This window comes from Panthera tigris, chromosome B1 (assembly GCF_018350195.1).
Source record: "Panthera tigris isolate Pti1 chromosome B1, P.tigris_Pti1_mat1.1, whole genome shotgun sequence".
Taxonomy (NCBI): domain Eukaryota; kingdom Metazoa; phylum Chordata; class Mammalia; order Carnivora; family Felidae; genus Panthera; species Panthera tigris.
In genome coordinates, this window is record NC_056663.1 from 164,858,832 (window position 1) to 164,871,283 (window position 12,452).

Sequence of the window (12,452 nt, forward strand, 5' to 3'; positions counted from 1 at the left end):
CCATGTAACAATTCATGTCCTACCATCATGAATGAAGTATATTTCTTCTATTACATTTACCGATTTAAAAAAAAGCCTAAATGACGTTTTTGTTACTCTATACAATATAACAAGTGGGAAAAAAATTTAGAAACTTGGGGTGCCTGAGTGGCTCAGTCAGTTAAGCGTCCAACTTTGGCTCAGGTCCTGATTTCATAGTTCGTGGGTTGGAGCCCTGCTTCAGGCTCTGTGCTGATGGCTCGAGAGTCTGGAGCCTGCTTCAGATTTCATCTCCCCTTCTCTCTACCCCTCCCCCACTCACACTCTGTCTCTGTCTCTCAAAAACGAATAAAAGTTAAAAAAAAATTAAAAATTTTAGAAACTCCATTCATAAACTGATAATAATAATAAAACTTCTCCTGAACTGCATTTTAGACATCACACAGATTAGACAATCATCTATTGATCCTTATCACAATCCTTCAGCCCAACCCCCACTGCTACTCAAGAAGATAAAGCAGACAAACATGATGCCTGATCACTACAGGAGAAAAGAAGGCAGTCTCAGAGAGTTCAGCTGATTTTCTCAAGATCCTGTGGTAAGAAACAGAACAGCAAGAAACACAAGCTGGTCTTCAGATTCTGGTCAAGTGTTCTTTCCACTGAAGAACACAGACTCTCACTTTCACACCTACATTCTCCTGGTCTCCCTTACCTTTCCCTTTGAGTTTTCAAGATACAGAGCTGCCTGTAACTGCTACAGAGTTTCATAACCTGTTCAGTCAGGAACCATTTACATGCATGCATGGTAGGAAAGACAAAACTTGGTAAATGAGAGATCATTTATACCTTCTCAAAATATGGAGAAAGAATTTTTAAATATTTCAGCATCATATTACCACAGGCAATGGGCTTGCTTTCCTGTTGATTTTAGATTGGGCCAATTACTCTGTTAAAGGAATTATTGAGACAGAAAATTATATGACATGAGATACTGGTACTCAATGGGTTTAGAGCTTAGGTAAAAAGCAAGACCAATGCACATGAAACAATCGGTGTGGATGATGCTAGACTAAGTTCCATAGAGCTTCTCAGGGAAATTCACTCTAAGTCGTCTGTGTTCTGTCTCTAGGGGTGTGAGGGAGATGCTATGAGGCCCAGCCCATACCTCGCAGCCCTTTCAAGATTGAAACACTCATTTCTCCAGCTCTTGGGAGTGGTGGCTGATATCTTTGCTGAGTCCCTCTCCAGGAATGCCCTGGCTGGAGAATGTCCCCATCACAGTCACTCACATCTCCTTTCCAGGAGCTGGTGATGGTGGAGTGGGGGTGCAAAGGTGAGAATGTAAAGACCCAGGCCATATGCCTCAATTCCAAGTAATTTGATGTCATTCTGGCTCCAAATTTCCCCTTGGGGTTAGTTATGCATTTGTGGCAATGGCATCTTGACTCAATTTCACTGCATCATGTACTATTAAAGTCCAAAGTTTCACCTCTCCTTTTGCCTTGTGTTGTGCTCTCACTGTCCCACAGCAGTTGTTCCTGAGAGCATCCTCCAATACGTCCTGATAAACAGAAAAGCCCAACCTGCAACACGTCCCTTCCTACTCCTCTCTTTTTCCTCATATTTGAATTTCCTCTCTGATTTCCATCAGTTAACTGTACCTGCTGAGTTCACCCTAGCCCTAGCTGGTGCTCTCTCTCTCTCTCTCTCTCTCTCTCTCCTCTGGACATCTCAGCTTTGTTCACAAATGGAAGTGTTCTGCCTGGATCTCTAATTTACCTCCTTGTATCTGCCTTAACGTTAGGCGTCTTCCTGTCAACATGCCTATCTCCTTTATGGACTCTGCAGTTGTTTTATCCCCAAGTTTGCCCAATAGCGTATGCCCAGCTAGGGGCCTCATCTGTTTCCATAGGGACAGCAGGTTCAAATCACCTGGTATGTAAGTCCACTGAATATTTTGGAAGCTAATCCACAAAAGAATAGGTACATTGACAGGAAGAATCATAATGCTAAGATAAAGCCAGGGAGGAAAATGGAAGAACTGAACAGGAAGTTAGAAAGCATGGGATACAAACAGAAAGATCAGCAGAACCAGCAATAGCCAGGAACAGGGTACATGTCTCTGATGAGTTTAAGGCACTGGTTCAGAATTCTTGGGCTTCACTACCTCTGGTACTTAAAAGGGGGCAGCACAAACTAGGTCTTAAGGCACATTGTGACTATGGCAGCTTCATGCTTTTGAGTCTGTGTGCAAAACAACTTTAAATTGGTGGCCATGTTCTTTTAAGTAATTATGCATGTGTTACAGGGACTGAATTGCCAGAAAGCCCTCTCCCCACACTTTCGGTCTATGTCTGAAAATGCACATCAGTATTCACACATGAGTTTTCAGCCTCCATGGGAGGTCCCACAGGAAATCAGGAAAGAAAACACTGATCATGCCTTACTGCCATGCTCTTGACTTCCTATGTACTCAAGTCTTCCCATAATCCTTTCCTGTAGTGGCACAGTGGCCTCCATATTATTTCTGTGAAATGAGGGGCCCCAAGTTTATTCAGCACCTACTAGGCACCAGGCTCTCTGCTTCCTACATGGTGGCTTTGATCATACTTTATACATAACCAGATGTCAGCTGACATCCTCTGAGACTGAAATCAATTAACCCAAGCCCTTCATCATGTACTACTAAAACTCCAGTGTTTTCCCTGGGATTTTTGTGCATGTCCAGACATGTCACAGTCACCTCTGGCTCTGATTTCCTATTTCTTCTGCATTCTTATTATCATTCTGGTCTTAAGTACATGGCTGTTGTCTTCCCTATATTCCAAGCTGACCCAGATGTGGAACTCACTCCTCAAAAACATTCCAACAAAGCATTTCTAAAATCACAGACTTTTTTGGAAATGTAGAGAAGCAATGGTGGTTTATATGACAGCAATGAAAAATAACATAACATCAAACAGTTAAAACCCCAGTTTTAAAGTCCTTCAGCCACTCTGGTGCTGGGAATTATTTGGTGAGAATTTCAACTTCTTGACTAGTTTCCCCAGCTCTTTTTGTCTCCAGTCTTCCTTTTCACCCTGGTCCTCCATTTTCTATTCTGCCCTCAACTCCTCTTGGATTATAGCTCAGAGAATTTTCGCTCTTCTCCCCTTCCTAACTCTAGACATAATTTATATTTCCAAAAGCTCACTAACATTTCCCCTACCCAAACGGCCAGTTATTCTGGGTCTTGCCCTTTAGCTCCACGGAATACTGGTAGAGCCTTTGAAATCTCAATATTCTTTTCCTTCCTTCCTGCTTTCCTCAGTAAGCAGAAGGGGCAACCTAAATATGTATCTTCTTACTGACATAATCTGTGCCTGCCTGCCTGCCTGAGAAAGAAGAAGCAGACTCAGTGAGTCTGAATGGCATTTTTTCCCTTGCTCCAACATTCAGAGACAAGGAAATTAACAGAGAGAGCATTCACAAAAACAGCGCCAGAACCCAGGGTGGGCTAAATAACAACCCATACGTTTTCTACCATGTTGTTTTTTCAGAACAGATGGTGGTCAGATGAGTCTCCATTAATTACTAAATTAAGGAAACATGGGGGGAAAGAGCAGGAGAGTGAAGGAAAGGTGGAAGAAGACAGAGGAATTGTCAATGACACTGAAATTGAGTTTGTGATTGAAGTTTTTCTTTGCATTCATGTAGAGTAAGGGGCGGGGGGATGTGAGGAGTCAGGAGACAGAACTGAACATTTGCTGTTAATTTGTTTCTCAATGCAAAGGAGGCAATTTGAGGGAAAATAGTCTTTCTCCCAATGCTGAATGTATGCTTATAGCAAGCCATGTGCAAAGGAGCTGTTCAACAAAAATGATAGGCAGGTATCTATAAACTCTAATTTATCAAAATAAGTCTCTGCTTCCCTGAACTGTTTGCCCTGGCCTTTATTTTCCCCTTTGTATCTGAAATCTCTCAAAAAAGCAAAAACAAATGCCTTCTTTGGAATTCCTAGCTGCAAACTCTTAAAAATACATATATTTATTGGCTGACACGGGCTTTTCCCCCCTATTAACTCTCTAATACAATCAGAAGTTAAAGGAATTTAGAGGTTATAAAATAATGTGCTAGTCTGATGATGTGAATTATGAACATTATTCCAAAATTACATATTTTCATACCTCAGTAAAACCCACAATGCATCACGCCGAAAATTATAACTTTTCTTGAAGCCACTTTGTGCTGCACCCACCCTTTAGCCCGGGAACTTGGCAAAATCCTGGAACCAAAGATAATAAAGTTCTGACGTGACCTGATCCAGGTGTGCCTGGACCTGTGTGGGACTTCAGTCTGTGGCAAAAGCACATGCATAGTTAAGCATGTCCTTGCTAAACTCCCCACTGAGACGTAAGAGCACATATTATTCCTCAGCTGCGAGGAATCAACAAATGCAGCAAGATCTATGCTAGCGAGTATCAGTACTATGCCTTATTTAGTACCCCAAGAAAGAAAGCGTGAAAGCCTGTAATGGCTTCAGCAGAATTTAGTGGTCTCTCGAATAGGCTAACTCTGCATTTTTGAAATACAGGAACAACAGTTTATTTCAAGCAAGTTGTTTTTCCCCCAAACTGTGTTCCATGACTGTATTCTACTTTCGAAATAGATATCGAATATATATAGAAGTCAGAAATATATACAGAAATCCTTTCGGTTTATTATTGCGGTGGAGGTAAGCGAAGTAATTGTTATATCTCCATTGCCATCATTCTGATGAAGCCAAAGAAACACAGGTTTTCACATGTTTTAGCATCTGTATTTAATTTTTAAAATAAATACATTTTAAGGGGCTCCTGGGAGGCTCAGTCGGTTAAGCGTCCAACTTCGGCTCAGGTCATGATCTCACGGTTCGTGGGTTCGAGCTCCACATCGGGCTCTGTGCTGACAGCTCAGAGCCTGAAGCCTGTTTCAGATTCTGTGTCTCCCTCTCTCCCTCTGCCCCTCCCCCACTCGCGCTCTGTCTCCCTCAGTCTCAAAAATAAATAAACATTAAAAAAAAGTAAAACAAATGTATTTTGAATGTATCTTCCTCCATGAGGCGGAAAAGTGAAAAATATCCCCTGTAAGCTTTGTGGTATAATAACTTGCTATTTTAACCTCAAGATGCCATCCGCGTTTCATAATGTAATTTCCCATTTCTAAAAGGACAGTGATGAGATGATCTGACCTTTACATATTCCTGTCTGATTTCTCTCTCAGTGTCAGTGGGAAAAATAAGAAGAGCTAAATATACCTGAGCCTTTTCTGTCTTCTCTACCCAGAAATGGGTTGTCTAATTAGCTTCCCTACTCTCCCCACCAAGAAACAGTTGGCATGCTGCCCCCCTCCTGTTTGTTGCCGCCTGCCCCCATTAGAGAATCCTGGAGTGGAGAGCAATTCTTTCTTTCCGCTTGCAGGAAATCTTGTGAATTGAAAAATAACAGATTTTAGATTTTCTGGGTCTTCGTCTTGAACTCAAACAAAGAAATCACCCTTGCAGGCAAACCTGACAGGAAAAATGTTGTGTTGCCTGCTTTATGGACCATGACAAGGATGTCAATGGAGGGAGAAGCAAGAAACTGGGCTCCCACCAAACGACACTCTCCTCTGGTGTGAGTCATTTTTTTTTTTTTTAAGTCTTTGAACATGCAAAGATTAAGAGGTAAGGCTCTGTCCAGGGAAATACAGACAGTCTCTGACTTATGATGGTTCTACTTATGATTTTTTTTTTTTTTTTACTTTTGGAGGGTGCAAAAACGATAGGCATTCAGCAGAAACCACGCTTGGAATCTTGAATTTGGATGTTTTCCCAGGCTAGTGACACGCAGTGTGATACTCTCGTAACGCTGGGCTGCAACAGCGACAGCAGTCCCAGCTCCCAGTCAGCCGGAAGATCAGGAACAATCGTCAGCAGCCCATACACTGACTCCCATCCTGTACCCAGACAACCATTCTGCTTCTCACTGTCAATACCATCTTCAATAAATTACATGAGATATTCAGCACTCTCTTATAAAATTGGCTTTGGAGATGATTTTACCCAACAGTAGGCAAATAGGAGAATTCTGAGATGAGTAAGATACACTATGCCAAGCTACGATGTCCGGGAAGCTGCGAATATTAAATACATTTCTATCTAAGGATACTTTCAACTTACAATGGGTCAATGAGATGTAACTCCATCCTCAGGTCGAGAAAGATCTGTAATCCTGCTGAACCGGATCAGGAATGCCAACTACTCCTATGCATATGCTTATTTTGAGCCCTGAAAGTCAAAACTTGATCCTTTCTTTAAATTTTTTAAAGTTTATTTATTTATTTTGAGAGAGACAGACACAGTACAAGTGAGGAAGGGGCAGATAGAGAGGAAGAGAAAATCCTAAGCAGGCTCTCCACTGGCAGTGCAGAGCCCCACACAGGGCTCGAACTCACGAAACCAGAAAATCATGACGTGAGCTGAAAACAAGAGTCAGAGGCTCAACCGACTGAACCACCCAGGAACCCCAAAACTTGATCCTTTTGAGTAGGATTCTGCCTGACCCTTCATGTAGAGGGAAAAAAAAGATCTGTTTTTATAACACAATTCAGACCTGAGTGAACTCTAAAACAGAAAGAATTGATGGCTGGATAATATGAGAAGGGGCATATGATATTGTGATTTAGAATAAGAAATACATATTTGGCCTCCCCTCACCCACCCTTGCCCCCGTATTTTCTGCCACAGAGCTCCTCAGATGGAGTTCGGAGAGATTCCCACTTGGCGAGCACATTGGAGGTGCTGGGACAACACTATTCCTGGAGAGGACATAGAAGCCTTTCCTTATATCTTGTCTCATGCATCTGTTTCATCTGGTTATTTCTGAGAAAATATTTCTTTTATAATAAACTGTCATCTATAAGTAAAATGTTTCTCTGAGTTCTATCAGCCACTACAGCAAAAAAGAATCAAACCCAAGGAGGAGATCATGGGAACCTCTGATTTAATGCCAGTCAGTCAGAAGTACAGGGAAAAACGAGGGTTTGAGACTAGAATCTGAAGTGGGAGACAGTCTTGTAGGGTTGAACTTTAACCTGGAGAACCTGATGATATCTCAAGATAGATAGTGTCAGAATTAAGTTGAACTATAGGACACCCAGCTAGTTTCCAGAGAATTGCTTGTTGTATGTGTGCAGAATCACTCCCTGCCCCAATACACACACATTGGATTTGGGTCCCAGAACCAAAGAGAGGGGGTTAGATGTATGACTCTGAAGTCAAACAGGCCTGAACTTTAAACACAACTCCATCTCAAATGTCCCAGAGCCTTACTATTCTCAGTTCTTTCTCTGTGGAAGAGAGATATTAAATATTCCTATCTCAGGTGGCTCTTGTAAAAACTGATTTCAAATACTTATTCTGATACCCAATACATGGTATGTATTCATTATATTTTAATAACTTTCTATTCTTAACATTAAGAGTTGCCCTTTTTCCCAGGACTAAATACTGATGTAATAATGTGTACACAGACTTGAATTGAATGCATTATATTTCAATTTAATTCAACATAATTTTTTATTCAGCCTGCCCTGTGCAGAAGGCATTTATTAGGCACAATCTTTAAGAAGCTCTCATTACAGGAAACTCTTGGCATTTGAGGATTTAATATCTCCTGCATCTCTCTTCTTCATTAACTACCCCGAAAGTTAGTGACATGGCAACTTTTTCTGAGATAGAAGTTTGAGTAACATGCACTATAAGGTCAATAAGTTAGCTGTTCCAGAAAGAGCCACTGAATTAATGACAGCCCAGCCAAGTGCCCTGTTCACATGCTCTGAGTGTGTGGTTGTAATCCTCTTAACTAAGTATATACTGCAAAAGTAATCAAAATGTGGGGATTTTTGAAGATCTTACAATAGTTTGTAACTATCAAGTAAAAATCTTCGAAGTTCAAATTTCTCAATTGGGAAGGGTCTTAGAGAAATGGTCTTTCTTATGTCGCCCTCTTGCCTTTAGACAGAAGAGCCATATAAGCCAACTGGGACAGATATAATTAACTTTTCTTGTTCTGAGGCTTTCTAAGGATGGACACTTCCCAGATACTCTTCATAGCTCCTTCCAGCATCTTCTTACTCATTACAGTCAAGATGTTCTTCCTTATGTCCAATCTAAACTTTGCTTCTTTTTTCAAGTTGAGTTCTCTCAGCGACAGCATCAAATCCATTTTCTCTTTCTATTTCCAGTAAGTACCTTACACAGCACTTTAAGTGACACCTTGCATTAAATCGTCCAATGTGACTTAAATCCGTGAATGGATCAAACATTTTCATAACCTAAAGACGTTAATCAAGGTACTCTTTAATCTTTTTTAAAGTTTAACTTTGGGCTAAGTAATATCAATTGCTAATGCATTTCATTGTAGGACACATTTTGCTAACTATTAATCGTGTTTCCTAATCTTTGAAACCTACGTTTAAATGTTATTAGAGGGGTGCCTGGGTGGTTCAGTTGGTTAAGTGTTTGACTCTTGATTGGCTCAGGTCATGATCTTAGGGATTCATGAGTTCAAGCCCACATTGGGCTCTGCACTAGAGCCTGCTTAGGAGTCTCTCTCTTTCTCTCTCTCTCTCTCTCTGACCTTCCCCCTCAAGATAAATAAATCAACTTAAAAATGTTATTGGAAATAATGATGCTTTATGACCTGATTTCATGACAAAACTACCACACACAGACTATGAAGGCATCTTCAGATCTGGCATGCAGATCACAGACTTGAGTGCAAATCACAGCTCTATCACTTACTAGTTGTGTAACTTTGGGGAAGTTACTTAACTTTATTATGTCTCAGTTCCCTTACCCATAAGATAGAAATAATAATGAGGGGCACGTGGGTGACTTGGTCAGTTAAGCATCTGACTCTTGGTTTTGGCTCAGATCATGGTCTCCTGCTTTGTGGGTTCAAGCCCCATGTAGGGCTCCATGCTGCCAGTGTGGAGCCTGCTTAGGATTATCTCTCTTCCTCTCTCTTTGCCCCTCCTCTCCTCTCTCCTTCAAAATAAATAAACATTTAAAATGAATGTTTTATAACATAACAAATAAAATAAACATTTAAAAAAATGAAAAAATAAAATACTTCTCCCTTAAAAAAAAAAGAAACAATAGTGACATACTTCATATGGCTGCATGATGGATTAAATGGGTTAATAATTATAAAGTACTTAAATGGTACCTGTTTTGTAGAAGTGCTCAATAAGTATCAATTTTCATTATTAAGATGCAGGAATGGTTTTCCAAGCCTTAAAATTCAAATATTGTTAGTGAATTTCTCTCTTCTTGAGTATTCTTAGTATTCTTATCTCTCTACAGTCTTTTTAGTTCTATTTTCTCTGCCCGAAATACTCATCACCTTCCTACCTACATGATCTCATCTTGAACATCTCAGCGTGTTTGCATTTTCTCTGTGATGTCCTGAGTTGTGATCTCATCTTCAGGGCACTTTTTTTTTAGTGCTACTTATGGTCAATTATGACCTCATGAAGACAGTTACTTTTTCTTAACTTACCTTCTCCATGAGATTTTTGGATGTTCCTTGAAGGAATAAAGTAAATGCTACAATTTTTAATAACCTTTCACAATTCTTAGCTCTTATGAAGTTCTTGGTAAGCAAAAGTAAGTTGATAGATGATATTTTAATTTGATTATCTCAAACTTTAGGATAAAAACTCTTATTATCTTATCTCATCCACATAATTCTATGTTGATATTGACATATAAAGCACTCATAACATGCCTCATACACAGTAAGTGCCCAATAAAGAAGAAGCATCAGTTTAAAAAATAACCAATATTTTCCCCAAGCCTGGGAACACATTATCTTATTTTGCTTTTAATGACCTAAGAAGAAAGTAGCACTTATCCTCATCTTAAAGACCAAAAAATTCAGGCTTTCAGTGTCACAAAATGGTCATAGTCTTGACTTTCCCAGCATTGTGTTGGTTACACTTCCTGTCCCAGGTAATATTAACAGTGTTCCCTTTTATTCTCAAAAGTGCATGCTTAGAAAACAAATTATACAAGGTAACAGATCCTGCAGGTGGAGGGTCTGTAATTGAAGAAATCAACTCCAGAGCCCTAATTCCTAGGCTAAGCCTATGGAAAACCACATTACCAGGGAGTAATACAAAATATGAAATTTAGAGAGGTATGGGAGGACCCTACACAGACTGAAACTTTAAGTTTGAGAAGTGAGAACCAAGAGAAAGTCAACGAAATTTTCCATTTCTTTCTCTCAGATCTCACAGAATAGTTTCACAATTAGAAGTACTATAAATTTCAACTGCATGATGAAAACCCCAATATTAAACAAAAATACTATATTTGATTATTCATGTTGTGAATCAATGTTACTCTTGATGTCCTGACATTAAAGACAGAGAAATTCGTTATAAGCTTTGGAGACGATGGCAAAATAATGAAAAAACCAGCATTTAATATTTATATAGTAATTTGCAATTTATATATCACATATACAGACCATATATTTGTATATGATTTATTTCTTTTGATTCTCACAGCTCCCTGAAATAGGTGAAGCAGAAATTATTATTTCCATTTTACATGAAACTGAGAATCAAGGGGCTTAAGTCACAAGATTTATGCTTGAGAGTATAAATGAGGATACAACATCATCCTGACATTTTAAAGTGATTTAAAATTATTCAAATATAACTTGACAGAAGCACATTCAAGGGGAATGTACTTCAGGAGAAAAACCAAAATTATATACGCCAGATGGGGAGTGTCTGGACTTAAAAAGTTGCCAGTATGCTGCCCACTAGACACTGATTTTAACTATAAGATTCATTGTCTACAAAGTTATTAAAACTACAAGATATTATCCTATAATTAAAACTGCCAGATATTATCATCACCTTGCCCATCAGTATGGATGGTACATCTCCAGAGAATGGAGGTGAGTTTGTTGATTTCACATCTCAGGTTACAAAATATCAGGCATTGCTGTCAGATCAAGCAAAATACATTTTGAGGGCAGAGGATCAGTGTGGACCACACAAATGCTGTCTCAGCACACCTCAGTCACTTTTTCTAGCTGTTTCATATCAGCTCGCAAAGTCAGGAAACCGCTGATTCTAAGAAAAGTATGAAATAACTCCTGTTTCCTTCCTCTCTTCATATCCTTTTCTAATCTTTGTCTCTTAAGCAAACCTATTCCCTCACTAAACCACTCCTTCATACTCTGATGTAAATACAGGAACTAAACTCTGGCATTACTGTTGCCTCTCTCTGGGGTTATTTGCAATTCAGCAGTAATCAAAACTGAGGGTATCGGGAACAAATGATGGCATTTGAAGCTGTTAGCTTCCCACTGGTACTCCCAACCTAAATACCGACAGAATCCCATATTTTGCCTCAATAACAAACCTCCAGTCAGTGAGACCTAACAGTATTGGAAAAGAATAATAGCAACTGCTTTGTTTGAGTTTGGGTTCACGTATCTCTGTCTGTTTTGCAGAACCAAAGGTGCAAATCCTTCAAAATGTGGAAAAACTTCATTATGACTATTCAAACACATGATTCATCAAGACACGCTTATGTTCTATGGTAGTGATGTTGAACACAGTAGGGCAGGTGTCACCTGTGATATCCTTCCATAATTTCAGAGCCCCTGGTTATAAAGTCCCCTTCAAACTTCATGGCAACAGAGCACATAGGAGCATATCTAAAACTGGTGGTAGCATGACATAGGAGATATGGACCAATAACCCACAAGGACTGAATATAATTTTCCAGTTTTGTGAGTACTTTCTACTCTACAAATTTTTCAGCCAGGCTTCCTCTTCCAATTTCCAACTTCAAAACTTCTAAAAAGCAGTTCCTATCACATTAAGCCAAGAGTTTCAATTATATTGAATTCACAAATTGAATATATTCAATTATATTTCAACTAAGCTTTATAGAGAATTTTCTCTGTCTGCTCTCACCAGCCTCAACTCAGCAGTCAGTTTGAACTGGGAATCTGTTCTCTCAGTTGTTTCTTTGGGATGTGCTGAAGTGTGTGTGTGTGTGAGGGGTGGGCACAGAGGTGGTGATGTCAGTTGAAAGAATCTTTCATCATGGGGCACCTGGGTGGCTCAGTCGGTTGAGCATCCGACTTCGGCTCAGGTCATGATCTCGCGGTCCGTGAGTTCGAGCCCCACATCAGGCTCTGTGCTGACAGCTCAGAGCCTGGAGTCTGCTTCGGATTCTGTGTCTCCCTCTCTCTCTCACCCTCCCCCATTCATGCTCTGTCTCTCTCTGTCTCAAAAATAAATAAACATCTAAAAAATTTTTAAAAAAGAATCTTTTATCACCATTTAGTGTGGCAGTTGAATAAACACATTTACTAGTTATGACCAATTACTCTGTGGATCTGGAAGTTTCAGACAAAAGTTGACATTTGAAAGCAAAC

General features: G+C 39.7%; 1 protein-coding gene and 1 long non-coding RNA gene across 3 annotated transcripts in view; both read right to left on the minus strand.

Annotated features, from left to right (window-relative positions):
* Window positions 1-9,404, minus strand: part of LOC122238046 — a 33,344-nt gene extending 23,940 nt beyond the window's left edge. Inside the window, exon 1 of the long non-coding RNA XR_006217024.1 lies at window positions 9,213-9,404. This is a non-coding gene — a long non-coding RNA (uncharacterized LOC122238046). The remainder of the gene's footprint in view (window positions 1-9,212) is intronic.
* The window catches only part of GABRB1 (gamma-aminobutyric acid type A receptor subunit beta1), a 373,556-nt gene that overhangs the window by 349,378 nt on the left and 11,726 nt on the right, over window positions 1-12,452 (minus strand). The gene's annotated exons all lie outside the window — the stretch shown is intronic.